Source organism: Cupressus sempervirens, chromosome 11 (assembly GCF_028749045.1).
Source record: "Cupressus sempervirens isolate cs-2001-9-10 chromosome 11, ASM2874904v1, whole genome shotgun sequence".
In the NCBI taxonomy this organism is placed as follows: Eukaryota; Viridiplantae; Streptophyta; class Pinopsida; order Cupressales; family Cupressaceae; genus Cupressus; species Cupressus sempervirens.
Genome location: NC_143128.1, coordinates 783527768 through 783538120, shown reverse-complemented (window position 1 = coordinate 783538120; position 10353 = coordinate 783527768). Strand labels below are relative to the sequence as shown.

Here is a 10353-nt window from a genome sequence, read left to right as displayed (position 1 = left end):
GCTACACTCTTCTTGTCTTCTCATTATTTTATTCTTTTATGTCATGTAAAGGCTCATACACCCATTAATTGATATAAACAATAGTGGAGACCTCCTTAGCACCATTTAGAGAGTCTTTTTGTATATAATTAGATTTGTTTTATTAGTTTCTAGCATGATTTTAATTTTAAGAACTTTCTATCCTAACACAAAGGAAGGAGATTATTTCTTATAAATACATGGATGTAATATGTACTCCAAGCTATTATTTTGATGCAATAATATATGTTAATGTTGCTCTCATTCTAAGTGTAGTTATTCTTGTCGAAGTGTGTTATTTTTGTGAATGCATGTTCATGAACAATAATGGAGCCAATGGTTTTATTGTGTTGTTATGATTGTGCAACCTTTTAGTTCTGGTGTTTGCCTCATGTTAATGAATTTTGCTAACAAAAAAAATTGGAGAAAAGATCACCTATTGTTCTTGCATAGCTTCTTGTCTTGCATGAGTGCATTTTCCATGGCCTTGCGATTTGATGAGATGTGAAACATTTTTTGGTAATTATTGAGTTACCATCGACGATTGCATTAGTGAAGTTGACGAAGCGCTGCTTATAATTTTATTGGTTGCCTTCCTAATCTTTTTGACAATTTAACTCGTAAATGTGTTGTAACTGTGGTTTATGTCTGTTATGAATTTTCCTTTCAAGTTATTTGCTTTAATATCTCATTACCTTATCTTTGTTATTTTCCTTGCTAACACTTGGTTAAAATAGGAATTCATATAGTTACATCAATAAATTGCATTCATCATAAAACAAAAAATACCAAAAATATATCTCTTTTGTGGTTACTTTTTGAAAATAGCAATAGATCAAGTAGATTATCTGAAATTGGTTTGAACCTATTGCCTGACTTTAAGTCACTCATTTTTTTTGGCAATATTGGTCATATCAAGTCAGTCTAGTTAGTCTTGAGTCTAGGTCTAAGTCGTTATAGGTAGGCAATCTTTGCTGGGTTTCTCTGTCATTACTTTTCCTTCTCTAAACCGGGTGGGTTTTTCTAAAGGTCTTTTCATATCGGGTAGGTTATAGATCCCAACCCGGCTAAGATAATATGCTCCTATTGATGATCTTTTTCAGTAAAAGAATGATGATTGTGAATTATGATATCCAAGCATCTACAGAAGAGAGTTTTCAGGTGACTGATGTAATGATAAAATTGGCATTGTAAAATTTAGAATTTCTCTCCTCAGGATAGTGTGCGTAGTTCTGTTGATGAAACTTCTCTCATTCTTAACAAATACATTGGTTATAGAAAAGTAGAGGTTGCAGTGACAGAACTGTGTTTGCATTCTTTCTGCATTCAAAAGAAGTAATTTCCTTTGGAGATGATGGTCGTATTGTAATAGGAATTCAAAAATGCAAAAAATATGAAATAAGGACAGTATGGCAATGCGATAGATGTCGTCTACATCTTCTAGTGGTGCAGGAATGATATTAGTTCTGAACATAATTATGAGATATGGGATTCCATCAGCATCCTATGGAGTGCTAGGCCTACATCGAATGATTGAAGCATTTAAGCATATGTTTACTGTGAGGATGAATCTCGGTGATCTAGATTTTGTCAATGTTTCAAATGTTCTATCTGACGTGCTGTCTCCAAAATTTGTTGTAGAATTAAAGAAAACTATCTATAATAATATGACCTTTGATACTTCTCACTATGGCAGCAAGTGGAATGAAATGGATGACTTCTCTATTGATAGCAATAGTTCTGGTGTTTCTCTTCTGCCAGCTCCTCCAAACTTCATAAGACCGTCCAAACATCCACTATCTTCTATGATGCACATAATTCTCTTCCAAGATGGACAATTGGAAGGCAATTTTAATGAATACACAACAGATTAAGGTTCTCCAAGATTAAACATACTTCACATGGACATGGCCCTGCACTTTATGATGACATTATAAGAATTACCAAAAATATAAATGAGAAATACATAATTGGCTATGGTACTATAAGCACTATTTACAAATGTGTTTTAAAGAATTGTAAGCCAACTGCGATAAAGAGACTGTACAGCCACTGTCTGCAAAGCTTGCAAGAATTTGAAACTGAGCTAGAAACAGTTGGAAGTATCAAGCATTAGAATCTTGTAAGTTTGCATGGATATTCACTTTCTCTACATGGGAATCCGCTATTCTATGACTACATGGTAAATGGGAGTCTCTGGGACATCTTACATGGAACATCAAAGAAGATTAAACTAGATTGGGATAATCGTCTAAAGATAACTCATGGTGTTGTAGAAGGATTATCATATCTTCATGACCACAACCCACGCATTTTTCATAGGGATGTGAAGACATATAATATTCTTTTAGATGATAACTTTGAAGCACATTTGTCAGACTTTGGCATTGCGAAGTGCATTTACTTGGCCAAATAAAATGTAAGTGTGAAATGTAATGTTTCTCCTCACAATACAGATGTAAATGGCGGATTAGTTACAGAAACAACCATTCTCCTTTGAGGCTCTTTTGGTTTGTTAAGGGAGGCAGGGAACATAACAGCATCAACAAACAGTTGGATGCAGATTCAAACATTTCATTGTTGGATGGAGCCTTGGGTTTGAACTTAAGGGAGTCACTTCCATTTGACCACATGCGGATAATAAAGGGAATAAAGAACTCGGGCCCATAAAGAATCCTGATTTATGAAGTTGGAATTCATAGTAAACCTTATATGATGTTTGGCTTTCAACTATTATTTCATTTTGCATGGCACTAACTATTTGGAAATAATACGCAGAATGGTGAAAATGACAAAGAAGTTGCTTTGGTGGAAAATGACTACTCGTGGTCATTTTCCGCAGGAGAAGGAAAATGTTAATTTTTCGCAGGAGAAGCCATCTTCATATTTTCTGCCAAAGAGGTTGTGCTTGTTGCATTGGTAGCAATATTGGTGGCATCAGTGGCAAGAGTTCAATATTTCATGTTCTTCGAGGTCTTTGGCCGGTAGCAAGTGGAAGAATAAAGAAACTAGATGAGAATTGTGATAACATTCCAAGTTCACAAATTGGTCAATACATACGCTATGTGCCTCAGCAGCATTATACTACTCTTGGCACCCTTCGGGATCAAATTATATATCCACTGACACTTGCAAAAGCCACTTTAAAAGCTTCACAAGGGTCCAGACAAAGTAGTAGCTCTGATGCTACAGAGATACTTGATGGATAGCTAAGTGATGGAGAAGGTAGTTGGGAACTTTGTTCTATCAAACCTTGATCAAGTACTAACAAGGAGTTTCGAATATTATGAAATTCAGACTACACATGATCATCATGCTCCACTTCTTTAATGAGCCAACATATCATATATGCAAGATAGGGTTTAACTTAATAGCTTTCTTGAAGGCCTATGGTGATGGACATATGCCAAGATTATATTCTTGTAACATATCGACCTTTTGATGTTCATGTTTTCCATGCTCAACTTTCGGGTGAGTTATCACCCTTAAATGCTCCAATTTTGCAGTACAAGAACTTTCTATCATGACAGCTAAGAAACATCCTGTTGCAATGTGCTTCATTCCTGATCATTCCCCAAAAGATGGGACATTATTTATTAGATCTGAAGTGACACCGAGAGATCATAATATAGAATCTGGTTCAGAGACTTTTTAGAGGCATAGAGGCATTAAAAGTCTATATTTGTAATAAATGGTAGCTTGATATTCATATCCTGATTCAAAGTTTTAAATAGTAAAATGATTGTTCAGTTTCCTTTATGAGAAAGTGAAAAGACAGGATCGACTTGATCCATATTCCTTGCATTTTCACAATATATTATCTCTTGATTTTTGGTATTCAGAGAAGATGGAAGATCATGAGTTCCTGTGAACTCTATGGATTGTAAGGAAATTCTATAAACTTAGTATTGGGGGTCGGTAAATTGTTGGTATGAAGGGAGATTGCAGAGACAATCATGCTTGGTGTCAATTCTTTATTGTCCAGGTGGTTCTGCTTTTTCTGCATACAGTCAGAGAGCTGGAGTAGGGAGAGGAGCACATTTAATTTCTATAATTTTCATTTCTTTCATTTGGGGAGGGAAGGGGGGGGGGGGGGGGTGTTTCTATTCCATTTTTGTAATAGATTTGATACTGAGTTGTAAGTAATAATGATCAGAGCATCATTATTTGCTATGTTCATAATAAAGAGAGATCTTTTGTTAAATCAAAGAGTTTAAAAGGGGTTTTTCTGATTATTCGCAATCAGAGAGTTGCATTAATCAATTTTGGGCATTATCTTACACCTTAGAATTGGATAACAGATGTGTTGTGGATAAGAAGTGTTTGCAGCCATTTCTATTACAGGAACCAAAATAGATGACCTTCTACTCTAATTTCATTTACATTGCATTTGCATTTGTAGTTATTGAATTCATATTGCATCACCAATGCCAAGGAGTCATAAGATGTGTGAGTTCTCGAAGTTGGCTAGGTTTAGGATCTAAATTTTTCTTGAGTTAATCTTGCCTAGGATTGACTTGGTTTTCCTCTTTCATTCTCGGGTTAAGAACACACCCAGTTAGTTTAGGAAATAAAACAAATTCATTGCATATCATTTCATAAGGGAGTTGTACCTTCCAATTTAGAGGAAATCTATCAATCTCATGATAGATTATCCAACTCTTGGCATCTAATTGTTATTTCAGATTTGGGCATTTTGAGAGTTTATTTAAAAGGACAATTTGTTTACCAATAGAACCAACAAAGGCCTCCTCGTGAATATACACATTTATCTTCAATTGAGCATTTTTCAGTAGGTCGCAAGATTGCCCGAAACCTTGGAGTTGATCATCGATTAGCTTTTCAAGTGAGGAGTTCAAAATGATTCATGTTGTTCAACATCATGAAAAATGACATCTCAATAGAAGTGATGCTATAAGGAGGGCCACATACCATACTAAAAGAAAAATAACTAGCATTTTTGAGATTCTACAGTTTTTGGAAGTTCAGAAATTTCCTTGTCTGAAACTATCAGAAGGTGCATAGGTGCGCTATTTTGAGAGAGTGTGCATTTGCAGAGGTGCACTTTTTCTAGAATTGATGCAGATTGAAAGATCCTAATCCACCATATCCATTTTAGCAAGCTTTAAGATCTTTAGTTAGTGAACCAAAGTTCTTAAAACTCAGTTATTTTTGTAAGCCCTGCAATGACAAAGGACTAACAAAAATTCTAACACTTCTAGTCAAAATTTCATCATCTGCAGTTCCACCTCCGAACCTACCTCCACCCATCAGTTCACCAAATCCTCCACCAATGGCCTTTTTTGAAAATACAATAGATTCACCAATTAAATTGCAAGGTGCACTTAATGACCTTCCCAAGAATCCTGAGAAATTCTGCCTGAGGTTCATCTATGAGTTAACACAAACAACTACCATATCAAAGTCTTTAAAGAAATATGCAATCGAAAGAGAGCTCAATGGGAGAATGTGATCATCTATTTATTCCCATACTCATTGGGAGAAGTTTCCTTTAACTGTTATGCAAAATTGCCACCAAGATGTATCCAAAATTGGGCCACCTTTGAAAATTTGTTCCTCAAGCAATTTAAAACATGCGTCAACCTGGTTGTGATACATCATCAATTCATATCAATGAAAAAGGATCCAGTGGAGACCATTTAACATTTTAATCATCACTTTTATAGCTTACCACAAGTTGGAAACACCCTATACTATACCAGTTGAAGTTGTAATCCAAATTTATCTTAATGTTATGGACCATCTCACTACTATCTTCCTATGAAGGTTGCATGTTGCAAACATTGACACATTTGAAAATGTCTTTGACGAAGTGATTACCTTTACTAAACAAGCCAATCCTAGTGGAGTAGGATTGATGGTTCCAGCTCAAGCTACTACAATGATACCAACATATCCTATTCGAGCACCAATAATGCCTAGTCAATTCATTGCAATGAATCTAGTCCCACTACAACAGGCACCAATTGTACCAAGTCCATCCATAACTTACCTTGGATATGAACCTCCAAAACCTACTTTCTTGAGCAAAAGGCAACAACATCCATTGAAGTAGAAATTAATGTCGCATCTGAGATTGGTCAAATGAAGAAGACTATGTCTCAAATTACCAATGAATTAACCCATTTGATGTCATCGCACAAGAAAAACAATAACTTTCAAAGAATGAATGCAGGCCCTTACAACAATAACTATGGTCAAAACTGCAATAAGAATTTCAGCAAAAATAATAATACGAGAATAATATAGGAAATAACAATGCATGGAACAATTACAATCCTCGAGATCACAACAACGGTTTCCAAAGGTACAATTGACAATGGAATACCCATCTAAACAATGGAAGTATCCCTGCTGATAATAACAACAATGCTTAGTTTGTGTACATCAACAAATATGACAATAATCAAAATGTACCTAACAATGGCAGCTCATATTTCAATGAAAATCAGAAGTGAACTAGAATTCACAATGCAATAATAGTGAATCTCTTATGCAATACAATGCTATGATGTTAGAATCTTATTATTCTTTACAAAATTTGAAATGGAGCAACTAGCTAATGAAGAATTCACTTTTCCATTCAATCAGGAATTGAATCCTCAACCAGAGAGATTCTAGCTTTTCAAAATGACAATCAGAATACTTACAATTTATGTAACTAACGGGAACCCATGACTGATGGGAATCCTCCTGCCTTGTAGCCAACACCTCTTGATCCAAGAGCTAATAACATTCCAGTACCTACCAGAGCATCATACATTGGGAAACAAAATAAAAACCAAGGGAATGTGCCTACACTCTTGAAGAATCCTATATGGGAAACTGAAAAGTATAGTGTAGTGGAAGATTTAAAGAGGACCAAGGCTAATATGTCCATGTTTGATATGCCACAAAATTGTCCTAATCAAAGGGAAGCAATGCTCAACACTCATGATCATATAAAGGATATGTTTAATGCAAACCCAGTCACTCAAAAGATAGCATCACAACAAGTCAACACTTCTAAGGGAATGCCTACCATGTATAAAGACAAGATTGAAGTGCCCCCTTCCTTGCTTAGTCTCAAAATTTTGGGAGGAACATACACAATTTTCTTATAGATTCAGGAGTTTCTTGTAATGTCATGCCACTTTTGATAGCTCAAAGTTTGGGAGTCACTCCTCAACCCTCAAATCAGATAGTGATACAACTTGACAAGATGGAAGTAAAAGTTATCCGAGTATTTAAAGATGTTAGAATACAGTTAACTTTAGACCCCCAAATTCAAGACATTGTAGACATACATGCGATGGAAATCCCAGAAACATATAGATTTTTGCTAAGTAGAGAATGGAAAAAATGCTTAAGAGGATGGTTCTCAACTAATTTTACTCAACTATGGATACTTTGGAAAGGATTGAATAATCAGATAAAGATTAAATTTGAGCCAAAGTTGAAGACAATGATCACAAAATACAACACACCAAACAAGGTAGCATTTTTTCAAGCTGATTTAGGTTCCTACAAAGTGATGTCGCTTGACATAAGTTCAGCCAAGAGACCGGACAATCTGAATAAAGAATATATGATCCCCACCCTAGAAGAAGAGCTTGTAACTTAGTTCATAGATAGTATGGTTACAAACTTACAATGCTTCGGTGATGGATTACACCCAAATATTTTGCTACTTCTAGGATTTTACAGGTTGCACAAAGTCATTCATTCTAAATTTGAATGCTCACATTGTCAGGAAGCAATTGCTAGGGCACTCACTCAGATAATGTAATTGAAAAATGGTCAAAATCCAAATGAGGCACAAAAGGAAAGTTCAAGTTCCACGTGTATATCTAAATTTTTAAGGATTAATGAAGAAGAAAAATAAGATTCTAATGTGTCATATAGTGATACTTCTTCAGAAAGTGGGGGTTTATCTAATCCTCCACCAAGTATGATCAAAGTCCTAAGTAGAAGATGTTTTCTAAAAGGCCAAGGTTGGACCTCAATGGTTGTTCATCCTAAATCCTAAATTAATAAAATCAATAAATTAATTGGGGACATTCAAAGTGAAAAAGAGAAACAAATTGCCCCTATACCAAAGATAAATTGTGGCAACTCACCAAGTCCGCCATGTGAAATATTGCAATGGATCTCAAAGAAACAATCTTTTAAAATTCAAGTGAACGAAACATTATGCACCAATAAACACAAGTCTAGAAAACCCAAAGAACAACCAATCTAGACACTCAAGTTTGACAACTCTAAATGCAAATTAGGAGTTGGTACAAGTATTGAATTAATTACTCCCAAAGGTAGGTCTTTTTGTGTAGCATATCACTTACAATTTAAATGTACTAACAATGTCATAGAGTATGAATCCTTGATTCGTGGACTTCTCTTTGCATCAGAGAAAGATGTGAAAGCTCTCATAAGTGAAGGAGACTTTCAGTTGGTCATTAGACAGGTGAAATCAATCTACTCTTGCAATGACAGAAGATTACTTGCATACCAAAAAAGATTTTGGGACTTATTGGAATATTTTGAGGCCTTGAATATAAGGTCCATTCGAAGGAAGCAGAACATGATATGTGATGCCCTTTCCATTTTAGCAAGTGTGTTGCAACTCGTTGAAAGAAAAAAAAAAACTAAAGAGGTTTTCAGTTGAATTGATTGTTGCCCTATCTATTCCATACACCATTACAAAATTCCAAGTCTTCCAAGAAGATCAACATAAATGTATAGTTATCTATATGGATTACTTAACCGTCTTTTAAAAGATCAGAGTACTCATATTGCAGATTTGAAACAAGTATTCAACCGATGTCGAAGGTATGGCATATCATTGAATCCCAAGAAGTGTTCATTCAAGATCACAAAAGGAAAGCTTCTAGGTCATATTATTTTTGAAGTTGGGATATCCATTGATCCTGAAAAGATAGAAGTGATTCTTAATCTATCACCTCCTCATAGTTGTAAAGAGCTGAAATCTTTCTTTGGTAAGATCAATTTTGTATGTGAGTTCATTAGTGGATTTGCTGAGATAGTACGTCCCCTTAATGACTTACTCAAGAAATGAGAAAAAGACTGAATGGGTTCTTGAAATAAAGAAATATTTTAAAGACATCAAAGTGGCCTTCTTTATGGCCCTAGTTCTTGTAAGTCCAGATTATGATTTACCATTCAAAATCTATTCATTTACTTCAGAACATTCATGCACTTGGATTCTCACTCAAAAGAAATACAAAGAAGGTGAGAGAATTATCACATTCATGAATTGTCCATTGAAGAATGCTAAATTGAGTTACTAAAATCTTGATAAACAATCTTTTTCTCTAAAAAGGCAGTCAAGAATTTTTTCCATTACATACTCAAGAGTAAGGTATATGCTATTGTCACTGACCCTACAGTCAAAACACTATTGATGCAGAGTGAATTAGGAAAAAGATGAGGAAAATGGATGGCTATATTACAAGAGTTTGATCTAGAGATTCAACCAATGAAGCTAGTGAGGAGACAAGGACTAACTAATATCATTGATAATGAGATCAGTGCTAATGATGGAATCAGATTTGATAATGAAATTAGCAACAAGAATCAACAAAAGATCATAGTATCTCAAGTGGATATTAATCAAGGAATAATTACATATGTGTGGTATCAAAATATTGTCTATTATCTTTTGCATAATCAATACCCTACTTGGATGAATAGTTCCCAACACAAAGGACTCAAGATGAAATGTGAATCCTATATGCTCCAAGATAGAAAACTCTACAAAAGAAACTATGAGGGAATTTATTTGAAGTGTTTGGAACACAAAGAAGCAAAAGAAGTTTTGAAATAGTTTCATGATAGGTATGGTATGAGAAATGAATTAGTAAAAGCTACAACTCACATGATTTTGAGATCATTTTACCTTTGGCCTACAATCTTCAAGATACAGTTGAACATGTATGTTCTTGCCACCTTTGTTAGACAAGTGCCAATAGAGAAAGACATTCAGCCATGCCACTACAACCAGTGTTTGCAGTACGACCTTTTTCCAAGTGGGGGTTTGAATTTATAGGACTAGTAAACCCATCATCATCTATAGGACATATTTTCTTCCTCACAGCTAGAGACTATTCTATGCATTGGATAGAAGCTGAAACTTTTCAAAATTGCACAATAAAAGTGGTTACTAATTTTTTGGAAGAACACATTGTCACAAGGTTTGTTATGTCGTTCTTCCTTGTATGTGATAATGAGTCATATTTTTTGTCAATCTTCCTTACTCAATGGGCATTAGACAATTAGTTCATAATCAAGTTCTCATCTAATTACGATCCCTAATGG

General features: G+C 34.9%; 2 pseudogenes; one reads left to right on the top strand and one right to left on the bottom strand.

The window, feature by feature from the left end:
* The first annotated feature begins 1442 nt into the window (after positions 1-1442).
* LOC149531927 (glutathione hydrolase 1 pseudogene) lies at positions 1443-1892 on the top strand (annotated as a pseudogene).
* A 134-nt stretch (positions 1893-2026) lies between these two features.
* Positions 2027-10353, bottom strand: part of LOC149531926 (uncharacterized) — a 60616-nt pseudogene continuing 52289 nt past the window's right edge.